The sequence below is a fragment of the Budorcas taxicolor genome, chromosome 18 (genome assembly GCF_023091745.1).
Source record: "Budorcas taxicolor isolate Tak-1 chromosome 18, Takin1.1, whole genome shotgun sequence".
In the NCBI taxonomy this organism is placed as follows: domain Eukaryota; kingdom Metazoa; phylum Chordata; class Mammalia; order Artiodactyla; family Bovidae; genus Budorcas; species Budorcas taxicolor.
In genome coordinates this window covers 3,442,775-3,456,000 of record NC_068927.1, presented here as the reverse complement: position 1 = coordinate 3,456,000, position 13,226 = coordinate 3,442,775, and positions in this window count along the sequence as shown.

The window sequence follows — 13,226 nt, the reverse complement described above, 5'->3', positions numbered from 1 at the left end:
ATCCCTGAGATGGGAAAGATCCCCTGGAGAAGGGAATGGCTACCCACTCCAGTCTCCTTGCCTGGAGAATTCCATGGACAGAGGAGCCTTGCAGGCTACAGTCCATGGGGTCACAAAGAGTTGGACATGACTGAGGACTGAGCCACTAACACACACAGCCTCCCCCACATTAAAAGACTTAAACACAGTAGCGTAGTCTCTAATATCTCAAGGCCGCGTCCCTGGGACGGCTCTGCCCCCACCAAGTGCCTGCCTGATAAAGCTCAAAAATTTACTGTTTATTCTAGCCAATACCAGTTATAAGCACCCCCCACCCCTTCTTAGAGTGTTTACTAAAAAGGCTTACAGTTGTGACTTCCTCCTTTCCCTTTAAGGTGTGAATCAAATGTATATGTATTATGTGTCTTTCTCAAGGACCTGAAAGCCATTCCTTTGAAGTATAACCACTGGAAAGAATAGGGCCTCTGTGGGAGAGTAGAATCCTAACTTCAGTACTTGCCAGCTCACAGATACAGCTGACCTAGTCAGCATTTACACTGACCAACCCTTTGTACTTTTTCACTTCTCTGCTCACCTCCCTCCATACTTCATTCTCCCTTTGAAGTGTCCAGTCGCCTCTGTGTAAATCCAAGTTGCAGTGTATATCAATAACATATTGGTTAAAACCTGTCCTTACCACTTTAGTGCCTGCTTTGTTTATTTTTGTGTCAATTATTAAGATCTTTTGTTTGTTAACTATTAAGATGTTTCTGTTTATCTTTGACTAAATGGATATGAGCGGTGAGCCCTGGGGCCCCAGGCTCCAGCTTTCCTCCCATCCACCAAAGGCCAAAGGGTGAGTTATTGCTAGGTCCTTGGGCATGTAGCCCAGAGGACACCAGAGGCATTGGACCCTGACTAATGCTGACCTCTCTGGGGAATGCTTGAATGCTTTTCTGTTTTTAATTTTTTTTGATTTGTGTCCCTGTCGCAGACTATAGTCTGTGCGTGCTCCGTCATGTCCGACTCTTTGCGACCCCATGGACCGTACATAGCCCGCCAGGCTACTCTGTCCGTGAGATTCTCCAGGCAAGAATACTGGACTGGGTTGCCATTTCCTATTGCAGGGGATCTTCCCAACCCAGGGATCGAACCTGCCTCTCTTGCATCTCCTGCATTGGCAGGCGGATTCTTAACCGCTGTGCCACCCGGGAAGCCTGTCACAGACGACAGGGGGTTAAGTAACCCACATACAACTCCATGCCCTGCCCCTAAGACCAGCTGCCAGGCGCCTCCTGTAAGGACTTTGCCTCTGCGCCTCAGTCACATGCAATGGCGACCCTCCCTCACAGGCAGAAGGGAATGAGTCTTTTTGTATTGACACCCATCACCCAAATGTCTGTTAGCAGATTACTCGGAAGATGTCATTTCATGGGCAGCACAGAGACCCTCTCTATCCCACAACTCCAACAGGAGCTCCCATCATCACCCACCTATCTCCCAGTTAGATGTCAGATTGGTTTTTACCCATTTCCTCTCGCTAGTTGTTTTTTCCTGTCCTCTCCACCCATCCAAATTCTGCCTGACTGTTTGAAGTCTACCTTGAGGTTCTCCTTCCTCCTCAAGGTTCTCCCCAGCGGCCTCAGCCGCACAGCCACCTGCGAATGTCACCTCTCGTGTCATACTGGAATTCGCGCCATTGACTTAAAAGCTGACCTTTGCTGGTGACCATTCACAGCAAGGGAAGCAGTGGACCAGGAAGGGAAGGAGACAGAGGAGCCATGTGGCTTTGGAGGCAAACTGCAACTAAGTAGCAACATGCAAAGAGGAGGTGGCTGCCTCCCTCCCCTGCTTTCTGGTTGACCCAGAAAGGTCAGCTCCCACACCTAATGGTCTATGTGACCCCCAGCAAACTACACAGTTCTGTGATCTGTAAAATGGCGATAATAATAACAGAATGGCCATAATAACAGACCCTTCTTGTAGCACTGTTATAAAGAGTAAGTGAAAAAAAAAATGCTGTTGGATAGAAAGACTGTCAAAAAGAAATCAAGTCAGTCTGTATATTTAATGTGATCACAGTACAAATACCAGCAGCATTTGTTTTGTTTTTTTTTTTTGGAGAGGGAGGAAGAGGAGCAGGTCAGTTTATTTTAAAAATTCATTTGAAGGGCTTCCCTGATAGTCCAGTGGGTAAGAATCTGCCTTACAATGCAGGGGACATTGATTAGATCCCTAGTCAGGGAAGAGTCCACATGTTGCTGAACTAAGCACAAGCTCTACACCGATTAAGCCAGCACTCTACAGCCAGCGAGCCTCAGCTACTGAAGCCCACGTGCCTAGAGCCGTGTTCTGCCACAAGAAAAGCCACTGCAATGAGAAGCCCGAGCACTGCAATAAAGACCCACCACAGCCAATAAATAACTCTTTTTAAAAAAATTCATTTGAAAAAATAATAAGCAAGATTAGTGCCAACAATAAAAAAAATCAATCAATGGTCAAATCTAAGAAAGAAATGGAAAAATCTATTTGAGCCAACCTGAGGACTGTTCTGCCTATCAGAAGTCAAAGCACAATTATATAAGTTCTTGAGACAAAAGGTTATTCATCAAATGACATATTGACAGTTTACAGACCCCAGATGTGCACGTAAAAAGCAACTGGTGTGTCATCATGACCACTTACAAGATTAAGGAAGGTTATCTCCTAAGGAGGTCTGGTTTATGCAAGTACACAATACACTCTAAAGGAGAGAGAGGAGGCCCAAATGGGCAAAGAGAAATGAATTTTATTTAATCATGAGTGAGGAAATTTTTGAAAAACTAGTAGTATGAAGTAGTGAATGTCCTCTCAGATATTAAACATATTATAAACATACCTTTAGAATAGTGTAATAGATCAATAACATAGACCTGCAAGTCTACAAATAAACTCAGATACAGAAATATGGTAAAGACATATGGTAAAGATACATTTCAAATAAGTGAGAGGAAAGATGAATTATTCTATAAATGGTGTAGGGACAGTTGGAGAACCATCTGCTCAAATATTAACTTAACTCTGGATCTAGTAAAAAAAATCACCAATGGCTACCAATATGAAAAATGAAGACAGATAATGGACCCCTGATGGAAGTAAAACATTCAGAAAGTAGTGGTGAAAAAATAAATCACCCCAAATCTGACAACTACCAATGTAAAGAAAGTACAAATATTTGAGAGGAATCTTTTATTTGAAACTATCGCATAATAAAAAAAAACATTTTATTATGTGATATTTCTCCTAGAAATCTTGATTCCAGCTTTTGCTTCATCCAGCCCAGTGTTTCTCATGATGTACTCTGCATATAAGTTAAAAACGCAGGGTGACAATATACAGCCTTGAGTACTCCTTTTCCTATTTGGAACCAGTCTGTTGTTCCATGTCCAGTTCTAACTGTTGCTTCCTGACCTGCATACAGATTTCTCAAGAGGCAGGTCAGATGGTCTGGCATTCCCATCTCTTTAAGAATTTTCCAGTTTGATGTGATCCACACAGTCAAAGGCTTTGGCATAGTCAATAAAGCAGAAATAGCTGTTTTTCTGGAACTCTCTTGCTTTATTGATGATCCAACAGATGTTGGCAATTTGACCTCTGGTTCCTCTCCATTTTCTAAATCTAGTTTGAACATCTGGAAGCTCATAGTTCATGTACTGTTGAAGCCTGGCCTGGAGAATTTTGAGCATTACTTAAGTGTGAGATGAGTGCAATTGTGTGGTGGTTTGAGCATTCCTTGGCATTGTCTTTCTTTGGGATTCGAATGAAGACTGACTTTCCCAGTCCTGACTTTCCCAAATTTGCTGGCATATTGAGTGAAGCACTTTCACAGCATCATCTCTGAGGATTTGAAATAGCTCGACTGGAATTCCATCACCTCCACTAGCTTTGTTCGTAGTGATGCTTCCTAAGGCCCACTTGATTTCACATTCCAGGATGTCTAGTTCTAGGTGAGTGATCACACCATCATGATTATCTGGGACATGAAGATCTTTTTTATATACTTCTTCTGTGTATGGTATATTGTCACCCTGTTTATTTAACTTCTATGCAGAGTACATCATGAGAAACGCTGGGCTGGAAAAGAAGCACAAGCTGGAATCAAGATTGCCAGGAGAAATATCAATAACCTCAGATATGCAGATGACACCACCCTTGTGGCAGAAAGTGAAGAGGAACTAAAAAGCCTCTTGATGAAAGTGAAAGAGGAGAGTGAAAAAGTTGGCTTAAAGCTCAACATTCAGAAAACGAAGATCATGGCATCCAGTCCCATCACTTCATGGGAAATAGATGGGGAAACAGTGGTAACAGTGTCAAACTTTATTTTTGGGGGCTCCAAAATCACTGCAGATAGTGACTGCAGCCATGAAATTAAAAGACGCTTACTCCTTGGAAGAAAAGTTATGACCAACCTAGATAGTATATTCAAAAGCAGAGACATTGCCAACAAAGGTCCGTCTAGTCAAGGCTATGGTTTTTCTAGTAGTCATGTATGGATGTGAAAGTTGGACTGTGAGGAAAGCTGAGTGCTGAAGAATTGATGCTTTGAACTGTGGTGTTGGAGAAGACTCTTTAGAGTCCCTTGGACTGCAAAAAGATCCAACCAGTCCATTCTAAAGGTCAGTCCTGGGTGTTCTTTGGAAGGATGGATGCTAAAGCTGAAACTCCAATCCTTTGGCCACCTCATGCGAAGAGTTGACTCATTGGAAAAGACTCTGATGCTGGGAGGGATTGGGGGCAGGAGGAGAAGGGGACGACAGAGGGTGAGATGGCTGGATGGCATCACCGACTCGATGGACGTGAGTTTGGGTGAACTCCTGGAGCTGGTGATGGACAGGGAGGCCTGGCGTCCTGCAATTCATGGGGTGGCAAAGAGTTGGACACGACTGAACGACTGAACTGAACTGATTTGTATATTCTTGCCATGTCTTCTTAATATCTTCTGCTTCTGTTAGGTCCACACCATTTCTGTCCTTTATTGTGACCATCTTTACATGAAGTGTTTGTTCCCTTGGTATCTCTAATTTTCCTGAAGAGATCTCTAGTCTTTCCCATTCTATTGTTTTCCTCTATTTCTTTGCATTGATCTCTGAGGAAGGCTTTCTTATCTCTCCTTGCTATTCTTTGGAACTCTGCATTCAAATGGGTATAGCTTTCCTTTTCTCCTTTGCTTTTCGCTTCCCTTCTTTTCACAGTTATTTTGCCTTTTTGTATTTCTCTTTCTTGGGGATGGTCTTGATCCCTGTCTCCTGCACAGTGTCACGTGGGTGCTTTTTCAGATTCTTTTCCATTAGAGGCTATTACACCATATTGAGTATAGTTCCCTGTGTTATATAGTAGGTCTTTGTTGTTTACCTGTTTTATGTATAGTAACGTGTATATGTTGAGGAGGAAATGGCAACCCACTCCAGTATTCTTGCCTGGAAAATTCCATACAGAGAGGAGCCTGGCAGGCTACAGCGCATGGGTCACAGAGAGTCAGACACAATGAGCGCACACGCACACACAGACACACACACACACACACACACTCACAATGTTAATCCCAAACTTCTAGTTTATAATTTATAAAATGTTTTTTTAAAGCTTAGTCAGATGTGTACAGCATACCCAGCTAAAAACCAAAACCACAACAGAAACCAAGTCAACAGAAAAGTGGAAGAAAATTTTGCAATTTATATCAGGTAGAAAAGGCTAAGACAAAGTGCTCTGTAAATCAGTAAAATTACCAAGGAACAATGGGGCCTGTGAAAAGAACACAGACAGTTCGCAGAGAAGGACACAAATGGCTGTGACATGCAAACATGAGTAGCTTCACCCTTTAAAAACAAAAATTATGGTAGGGACTTCCTTGGTGGTCCAGTGGTTAAGACTTCACCTTCCAATGCAGCAGTTGCGCGTTTGATCCCTGCTTGGGAAGCTTAGATCCCACATGCCCACAGCCAAAAAGCCAAAAAATAAAACAGGAGCAACACTGTAACAAATTCAATAAAGAGTTTTAAAATGGTCCACATTAAAAATATCCTTAAAAAATTGTAGTAAAATATACATAAAATTTACTATCTTAACCATTTTTAATTATACAGTTCAGTGGCAGTAAGTACATTCAAGTTGTTGTATGGTAAACACTACCATTTACTGTCATAATTTTTTGGTTTTCCCAAACTCAAACTATGTGCCCATTAAGCTGTTACTCCCCACACTTTCCCCTCCTCCCAGCCCCTGACAATCACCAGCCTACTTCCTGTCTCTATGAATTTGACTATCAAGGCACGCAAGTATGAAGACAATATTTGTCCTTTTGTGCCTGGCTTATTTCACTTAGCATAATGTCCTCAGTGTTCATCCATGTTGTGGCATGCGTCAAGATTTCCTTCTTTTTGTAGGCTGAATAATATTCTATTGTATACACTGATATGTACCACATTTTATCCATTCATCTGTTGATGGACACTTGGGTTGTTTCCATCTTTTGGCTATTGTGAACAAAGATGCTATGAACATGGGTTTACAAATATCTCTTTGAGTTCCTGGTTTCAATTCCTTTGGATGTATACCAAAAGTGAAATTCCTGGATCATATGATAATTCTGCCTTTAATTTTTTGAGGAACCATCATAATGTTTTCCACAGTGGCTGTACCATTTTATATTCCCACCAACAGTATACAAGGATTTTAGTTCTTCCAAGTTCTGACACTTATTTTCTGAGTTTCACTTGTTATAATAAAAGAAATGCAAATTACAACCACACCGAGATATCATTTTTCACCTATCAGATTGGCAAAGATCAAAAAGCTTGATAGCTATCTTGGGAAGAGTATGGGGAACAAGGATTGTCGTACACTGCCAGTGCGGTTGGAAATCCATACGGCCTCTGCGAAGAGCAACTTGGTAATGTCTTCAAATTACACATGCACACGCAATTTGACCTAGTAATTTCTAAGGAGGTATCCATCCTATCTGAACATGTTCTTAATTACACATAGAGATGGATATTTGTTAAAGCATTGTAAGAGAAAAGATTAAAGATGATCTAAATGTTGTTAATCCAGATTAAAGATTAAATGAATGGAACTGGGTAGGCTTCAGTTGATGGTGTCATTGTTATCGCTCTGCTCCTGCTCACTCACTTCAGTTATCTCCAACTCTTTGCAGCCCTATAGACTGTAGCCCGCCAGGCTCCTTTGTCCATTGGACTTCCCCGGCAAGAATACTGCAGTGGTTTGCTATGCCCTCCTCCAAGGGGATCTTCCCGACCCAGGGAATGAACCCACATCTCCTGCATTGCAGGAGGATTCTTTACCACTAAGTCACCAGGGTAAGCCCTTTTGTTATCATTACTTCACTAGATAACAGACTTTTGGAGAGTAGTTCAGTTCAGCTCAGTTCAGTTCAGTCGCTCAGTCGTGTCCGACTCTTTGCGACCCAATGAACTGCAGCATCACCATCTCCCGGAGTTCACTCAGACTCGCATCCATCGAGTCCGTGATGCCATCCAGCCATCTCATCCTTGGTCATCCCCTTCTCCTCCTGCCTCCAATCCCTCCCAGCATCAGAGTCTTTTCCAATGAGTCAACTCTTCGCATCAGGTGGCCAAAGTGCTGGAGTTTCAGCTTTAGCATCATTCCTTCCAAAGAAATCCCAGGATTGATCTCCTTCAGAATGGACTGGTTGGATCTCCTTGCAGTCCAAGGGACTCTCAAGAGTCTTCTCCAACACCACAGTTCAAAAGCATCAATTCTTCGGCGCTCAGCCTTCTTGACAGTCCAACTCTCACATCCATACATGACCACAGGAAAAACCATAGCCTTGACTAGACGGACCTTAGTCGGCAAAGTAATGTCTCTGCTTTTGAATATACTATCTAGGTTGGTCATAACTTTTCTTCCAAGGAGTAGGCGTCTTTTAATTTCATGGCTGCAGTCACTATCTGCAGTGATTTTGGAGCCCCCAAAAATAAAGTTTGACACTGTTACCACTGTTTCCCCATCTATTTCCCATGAAGTGATGGGACTGGATGCCGTGATCTTCGTTTTCTGAATGTTGAGCTTTAAGCCAACTTTTTCGCTCTCCTCTTTCACTTTCATCAAGAGGCTTTCGGGCTTTTGTAGGTCCAAACAGACCTTCCAGAAATACTGATCAGATTGACTATTTCTTAGCCTCTGGCAGATTTAGATCGGCAGACAGCTCAGGGAGATAGTGTGGTTTATCCAAAGTCATCCACAGAATGTGTACTACACATTATGCGCAAAGCACACTGGTAGGCACTGTGAAAATAACTGAAATTGAAGAATTGAACCCTGTCTTCTCAGAGCTTGAGACCTTGTGAAACACTCTGACAGACCTTAAAAGTATTTAACTTTTTAAAAAGTGTACTTTCAATTGTATCAATGGAGACCATTGATCTGGTGTATAAACTAAGGCTCAGCTCAGAGAAACTGTATATAAACAGTCCCAGGGGTTGAGACTCTAAGCTTTCACTGCCAAGGTTCAGTCCCTGGTCGAGGAACTAAGATTCCCACAAGCTGCAGGCATGGCCTGAAAAAAGGATTCCTTAACATATTTGTGAAATGCTTTATAGCATAGCCTAGAGGTTCCCCATCCATATAGGAATTGTTTTTCCCTAGCTCTGTACCTGTCCACTGAGAAGACCCGGGAGCAATGACACCCCATTAGCAACAAGCACACTAAATGTGTCATTGTTTGTTTGTTTTAACATTTTCTGGCTGTGCGGCATGTAGGATCTTAGTTCCCCAAGCAGGGATCAAACCCATGACCGCTGCACTGAAAAAGCAGTCTTAACCACTGGACTGCCACGGAAGTCCCTCAGTGCCGTTTATTTTAAGTTGAGGTGAAATTCACGGAACATAAAATTAACTATGATAAAGCATACAATTCAGTATATTTAGCGCATTCACAGTGTCTAGAAACCAGTACCTCTAGTTCCAAAACCTTTTCATCACCTCACATGTTATAATATAGGATATTCACAAGAAAACCCTGTACCCATTAAGAGATCACTCCCCATTCTTCCCACCCCCAGCCCCTAGCAACTGAGCTTGCTTTCTGTCTCTATGGATTTAACTATTTTGAACACTTCATACAAATGGAATCATAAAATAGTTAGTAATTTTTGCCTGAGTTCTTTCATTTTGCACATTTTCGATTCATCCATGTTGCAGTATGCATTAATATCTCATTATTTTTATGGTTGAGTAGTACTTCATTGTATGAATATATATATATATATATATATATATACACACACACACACATTTTGCTTACTCAGTCTATTTATTTTAAAGTTGTGGGGATAAAATAAACCCATTTACCTTTATTTAGTGGATCTTTACCTCTCCTGAAGCAACACTTGTGAACATCCTATGTTGTTGTTTAGTTGCTAAGTCATGTCTGACTCTTTGTGACTCCATGGATTATAGTTCACCAGGTTCCTCTGTCCATGGGACTTCCCAGGCAAGAGTACTGGGGTGGGCTGCCATTTCCTGCTATATCCTACTATTAATATATAATCACATCCTATAGAATATATATACATATATGTGTATATATGTACATCCTATAGCATGCATATAGATATATACACATCCTATATCAGCACTCTTTGGAAAATGCTGCATAAGATATTTGGAAAAGGCAAGTCAGGCTTTGGGGAAGATGGCCACTTAATGATAAAGTACACTTAATAGCTCTCTAAAAAGGGTTACCTATTTGGTTATTCTATCAGGTCTGGATTTTGATTATTTAAAACCATACCCGGGACTTCCCTGTCAGTCCAGGGGTTAGGACTCCACGTTTCCACTGCAGGGGCACAGGTTCCATCCCTGGTCGGGGAACTAAGGTCCTGTAAGTCACGTGGAGTGGCAAGGAAAAAAAGAGGAAAAAATAATCAGCTGCTTCAATTTCTCCTTGGAAGACTGGTAGGAGAGTTTATTATCCTCTCCTCACCTTCATCATCTAGCTCCCATCTCTTCAGCAGTTCCCCTGCAGTAAGTGCTCTTGGTTATATGCTTTCACAGGGATGGACCACCCATTCCCCAGCTGTTATGAGTGCTGGCTGCTAGCATCTCATAGCTGACTCCTTCTCCGGAGAATTGTTATCAGTCCCTGTGAACCGCTTTGCCTGGAGATGCCCAGGAAATTTTGCTCCTCTTTTCCCTACCTCCCCCTGGCCGACCCATAGCCAGTGAACGACTGATGTGGGGTACAAAGTCCAGATCCCTTGTTTCTAAAATAAGCCCTGTGGTGCATTTTATGCTCCTGAGATCCCCAGAGGATGAGACTGAGGCTAGACTTAGCTAAGCCATCTTTAGTTTGCTTTTTCCCCTGCCTTATTCTGTCTCCCTCACTACCCTAAAAAGTCACTCTCACAAGAATCCCTCTGTCTGGTTCTGCATCTAGGGAACTCAGCCTAAGATATCCCTGGGTAGCCCTGACTCCCAGAGGGATATCCTCCAGCAGCCACTCGTCTCATGCAGGGTCCTGCAGATTGCAACTCCTCCAAGAAGCCTTCCAGTCTTGCACCCTCACACTCTAGTAGCATGTTTGATAAGGAAGTGGGATGCCTACTTGGACTACCTGCATAGCTCAGCTGGTAGAGTATCTGCTTACAATGCAGGAGAACCCAGTTTGATTCCTGGGTCAGGAAGATCCACTGGGGGAAGGGATTGGCTACCCACTCTAGTATTCTTGGACTTCCCTTGTGACTCAGCTGGTAAAGAATTTGCCTGCAATGCAGGAGACCTGGGTTTGGTTCCTGGGTTGGGAAGATCCCCTGGAGAAGGGAAAGGCTACCCACTCCAGTGTTCTGGCCTGAAGAATGGACTGTATAGTCCACAGGGTTGCAAAGAGTCAGACACGACTGAGCGACTTTCAGTTCACTTTACTTCTGGATGCCTACTCCGTGCCAGGGACGTGCTAGACCGTTAGGCAAATACTGTTGTATTCTTACAGAGGCAGAAACTGAAGCTCAAAGAATTTGAGTGGTTTGCTCACACTGTCAGAAAGTGATGAGAACTGGAGAGGATTTGTCTGATTTCGAACCCTAGAATCTATCCTATATTATAACATCAGAATTTTTTTTTTTATGGCTCTGTCTACCCAGATCATGGGGGGTAGAGAGCTACACGTTTTTGTGTCTGCTGCTGACAGGCTGCACTGAGGACTTGATCTCATTGAAAAAACCTCTGTGATTATCTTTACTAGTGGCCTTGGACCCCGACCCAGTGAGCCTGCCTGCCCTAGGATGTGGGGGGAAGCCTTTGGCCTCTGAGCTCCTTGGAGCTCACTGTTTCCCTTGAGCCACCCCCAGGGCTGCAGCTGCAGGCACCCCTTCCTTCTCCTCCACTGCAGAGCAGGGTCTGCATTGCTAGGAACAGCTTTCCTGGAGGCCTCCTGGGTTCACAGAAGGAGTGGGTGCTTAAGTGCAGGAAGGAGGAGACTTGGGCCAAGTGAAGAGAGGGGGTGACTCCAGGGGGAGAAAGGGGGATGGAGAGAGGTTTGGGGGAGGAAGTGGGGGAGTGGAAGCTGAGCACGGGATTGCTCTTTATTCATTCCTTTATTCAACACATTGTTTTAACCACGGACGATGTCCCAGGCATGTTCCGGTGACTGAGGATACAACAGGGAATAAACCACTGATTCAGCTTTAAGGGGGCCATGTGGGAGTAACAGCAATAGTCATAACAAGGGTTAATAATTTTGGAGCATTTACTATGGAGTCAAGAATTTATCTTATCCTCATAATAATCTCAGGCATTTGATACAATTATTACCCCATTTCACAGATAAAGAGTATGTGACACAGAATAGCCATGTGACTGGCCAAGGTTACAAAAAGTGAGTGGAATGTCACATTTTTTCTGAAACTCACTGCTTGGGCCTCCCAGGCTCCCTATCAATGACAGCAGTTTTGTAAAGTACATTCTCATAAGAAAAACTCAAGTAGTGCAAATGAAGTTCAAGGTCTCCCTGCCCCTGCCCATTCCTGGCAGTATCCTCCTCCGGGTGCGCTCCTTCCAGTCCTGTTCCTGTCCAGGTGTACTATTATGTCCACAGACATTATTTCTGACATGAGTAGCTTCCCATACATAATGTTCTTTAACAAAATGACTTGAACATTTTTCCCTGTTGCATATGTCAACCTAGCCAATTATCTCTGTTGCATAGTATTCCGTTGTATGGCTGTGCCTAATTTATTTTTTCAGTACCCTGAGCGCGCGCGCGTTTCCACTTTTCCGGGATTACAAACAATGCTGCCATTCATAACTTTTCCAAAAGAGCCACACATCTTCTCACTAGCGTTGTGACGTTTCTACCGGAAGGACCCACGTGACGAACCCGTGCAAGCCTGGTCAATTGCCAATCGGACGGTGATCGCTTACGCTGGGACAAGGCCTGTGGGTTTTTTCTCCGGGTTTGATTTCTGCCTCTGCGGAGCCGAGAAGCGGCCCGCTCTGCCGCCTGCGCAGGACTCCCCGGCCCCGGGGTTAAACAAATGCATACACCCCAAGCCTGGAACTCGAGCCCCAGGAAACGCGTTCTGTCTTGGAGCCGCCCTGGCTCCTCTGGGAGTTGTAGTTTTGCTGCCCCGCGGAGCCGCCGTCTCCGCTCCACACCCCTTCTCGAAGGGGCGGCTCACTGCTCTTTAGGAAGGCGTGGCTCGGACCCTGTCTGAGCACCCGCGAAGTCGCCTGGAGCTGGGAATCGGGAGGGACCACCCCGGGCGGGGAGAGCCCTGAAACTACACTTCCCAGACGCGCAGCGCGGCATGCGCCGCCCCGCCTTACAGAGCTAGCGGCGCGGGGCGCCGGGCGCGGGCAGGTACGTGGGTGCGCGCGGACCCGGCGCCGCGCGGGTGCCCCCAGCCGTTTCGCCGACCCCTGCCAGCCTCTTGGGCCCTCAGGACTGAGCTGGGCCACTGGCTGCCCGTTTCCTTACAGGGAAGAGTCGCTTCGAACTCTGCCGGCGCCCCCGAGCGCCCGCTTGCCGTAGGGTGCCTGCAGGCCCCTCATCCCGTTGACCCAGGTCTTCTTACAGGAGCTCTGGGACTTGGGGACGCCCGGGACAGGGACTGCAGGCGGCTGGGCCGCTGGGTGCCGGGCTGGTGACTTTCCCTTTGAGGTCACTTTTCCTGCTTCATTTTACCCCGTCGGGTCTCTTCATTATCCGCTCATCTCAACTGTATTTCCTT